Here is a 3,567-nt window from a genome sequence, read left to right on the forward strand (position 1 = left end):
GGGGGGGGGGGGATAGAAGTTCTGTTGCTTTGATCTCTAGCTGAAGATTGCGATTACAAGAATTTAGATGGCCGAGGGGAAATAACCGCAACGGAATTGTTGAATAAGTTTACAGCAGTTATTTCCCTTGCACCGTTGATGCTATTTAATTGAGAACGGTGATTTTATTGTCCAGTTTATCCACAACTTTCGTGCTTAACGTTAACTAACAATGTAGATTCTACATGGCTGACCAATCTGCATGAAACAAGAGTCAAATCTCGCGGAAAATCGTTTAAAAAATTAAAAGAATGGATTGGCAGAGTCGCTAGAACGTCAGAAGAAATATTTTGCTGTATTTTAGAAGGCAACGGATACTTTCTGAGTTCGACTCTCACTGACGTCAACTTAGCCTTTCATCCTTCCAGGATCGACATCTTCTGCCTGACTAATGGTCTCTTATGTACATGAGTTGTCTAAGAGAACATTAGTCAGGGAGAAGATGCACTTGTAGATCTGTCAGTAGAGTGGGTCTATTAACCGGATTCTATAGTATTAAGTATGCATCATGGCTGGTCTTACCAATCGGTTTTGTACAAAAAATACAATGGAGTGTTAGGTAACAAACCAATTATATAGATATGCTCATTTGATGAGTTCCTTATTTTGTCGATCCTGGAAGGATGAAAGGCTACGTTGACGTCAGTGGGAGTCGAACTCAGAAAGTATCCGTTGCTTTCTACAGCAAAATATTTCTTCTGACGTTCTAGCGACTCTGCCAATCCATTCTTTTAATTTTTAAAACGATTTTCCGCGAGATTTGACTCTTGTTTCATGCAGATTGGTCAGCCATGTAGAATCTACATTGTTAGTTAACGTTAAGCACGAAAGTTTTGGATGAACTGGACATTGAAATCACCGTTCTCAATTAAATAGCATCAACGGTGCAAGGGAAATAACTGCTGTAAACTTATTCAACAATTCCGTTGCGGTTATTTCCCCTGGGCCATCTAAATTCTTGTAATCGCAATCTTCAGCTAGAGATCAAAGCAACAGAACTTCTATCCCCCCCCCCTCAGACGAAGAGCAAGACTTCGAAATGTTGATGCAGAGTATCACCATAATCCTTTAATGGTGAATTTTTACCTATAACACTTCTCCTTATTAACGTGAGGCCAACAAAGCCTTCGTTTATCGTAGTCGCTCGACCTGCAACAATAGCAACTGAATCGCCTTTAAATCCAAACATAAATGTCTTAAATAAAGAAAGAACACCTCAGAGACAGAAGAACTAAAAAGACAAAATTAATAAAAATCGGGATGGTCACGGTTGGAGTGCTCGCGAAAATTTATCCGATCAAAGCTGATCCGGAAACTAAACAACAAAATCATTTACGTGTTCTCGATATCAGAGTGTTTGATATCATCTTTGTTCTATTACTAAAATGAATCGGTTCCTCCACCCGTTCGTCTGTCCGTCCTTTCATGAATGCGAGCTCACACGCGCACAAACACACAGTCAGGTACAAACGTCCAATAAGTTACAAAAGTGACGCAAAGGCTTCTGTAAATTTTCTGCAAAGTTGTGCACCTGAGCACTGTATCCAATAAGTTCATTATATTATGAGGTGGGATCAAGAAGTTCCTGGACTAGTCCTGTAGCATGCCAACAGATGGCAGCACGTGGTTGTGTTCGCAGTGACGTTCACGAGGCCGTGTACTGAGTGTCATTGCCGTGTTTACTTTGCAAGTTGTGAAATTTGTGTTTTTGCGATCACACGTATGCTGCAGTCTGTCATTTTGTCATGGACAGGAAGTTGGAACAAGGAGCAAAATTTTGTGTTAAACTTGGGAAGTCTGCTACAGAGACATTAAGAATGTTTTGGCAAGCTTATAGCAGTGGCGCAATGGGTCATATGCAGTGTTTCAAGTGGCACAGGCACTTCAAAACTAGAAGGACGTCCCTGGAAGATGATGAGTAATCTGGAAGACCTGCCACAAGCGTCACCCTCAGAAATGTGGTATTGTGCATCAAGAATTTGTCCCCCCCCCCCCAGGGCCAGACTATCACCCATCTCTTCATCTATCTCTCATCTCTGGATCATCTATTCCAATCACACTTTGCTCATCACTCTGCCCACTCCATACCAAACAGCTAGATGTGGCTCCTTGGGTAAGGGTCTTCTACAATAGCTTTAGGCCAATCAAAGCCTTGTGAGTGGATTTGGTAGGCGGAAACTGAAAGAAGCCAATCACGTGTGTGTGTGTGTCTGTCTGTCTGTGTGAATCCCTAAAACTCAAGAACTACACAACTGATTTCATTCAAATTAAAGACAGATGAAATGCCGCTAAGCATTTTGCTCAGCATGCTAACGATTCTGTCAGCTCACTGTCTTAATAATAATAATAATAACAATACAAATATAAATAGTAATAAAAATAAAAATAATAGCCCTAAGTGTTGGGAAGACACTCAGCAAGATATGGAAACAAAATTACAAAAAGAAGATAAAGATAATAATAATAATAATGATAATAATAATAATAATAATGATACTAAAAACTCACATATAAAGCATGGGTTTGCACTAAAGTCCACACAACCTTTGGTGCAAAAGTCTTATCTCTGCCTATTGTATCAATCAATATCTCTATTCATATTGTCTCCTTGGTTTATTTCTCCGATACAAAGAGAATATCTTTTTTTTTGCTCTAATTATCTGCTTAATTACCTCTAATCAGTTTTATATTAACTTATAACATCGATGTTGAAAATCTGGACCTACTTTTTATTCTTTTTTTTTTTTTAAATTCAAGGGAAATCCTTTTGTTACAAAATAAAATTTAACTTTAAAAACCTAGCCACTGCCCTCAAATGAATCCTGTTGATTCTCATTGAAAACCACGAATAACAAATTAAAATATTTACATTTGACTAAAATTCTTCAAGGTGGTGCCCCAGTATGGCCCCAGTCTAATGACTGAAACAAGTAAAAGATAAAAGATAGAATAAATACTATTTTATGTATGTGTTTATGCATGTATCTGTATGTGTATGAAGCAACAGTTCAAATATTGATACAACATTCTGCTATGAAGAAGACATATTTATTGTTTCAAGCAGAACGGTTTATCATGAAGAGATGTAATGTTTTCAGTGATATTTTCAGGATAAATTTCCTGTCATCACCTCCTCTCCTCAACCGACAAAGTTATTTTGCCTGAAACGTTAAACTTAAAACTTTAAACTTTTCCTTCTTCATAATTTTTTTTCCATTTTAAACTCAATTTATTAACAAAGAGCATCATTAATTCTCTCATATTCTACTGTTTTACTAATTAACCAATAGCTGTAAGGTATTTAGATGGTTGAACAACAACCTGACTGAAACTAGGTGAAGGGTCAGTATTTTATAGGACGTCTATTTTCAGAGCATTTACCAACACAATGAGCAAGAGATCAAAGTTTCAAAATAATTACCAATACAATAAAGCACAGATCAAAAACTAATCAGATAAGATTTTCTATCACCAGCTGAGTTGATTTTATTATTTCTTTCATTTGATTTTGGAAGTATTTTGCTGGGG

The sequence above is a fragment of the Octopus bimaculoides genome, chromosome 27 (genome assembly GCF_001194135.2).
Source record: "Octopus bimaculoides isolate UCB-OBI-ISO-001 chromosome 27, ASM119413v2, whole genome shotgun sequence".
NCBI classification, from domain to species: domain Eukaryota; kingdom Metazoa; phylum Mollusca; class Cephalopoda; order Octopoda; family Octopodidae; genus Octopus; species Octopus bimaculoides.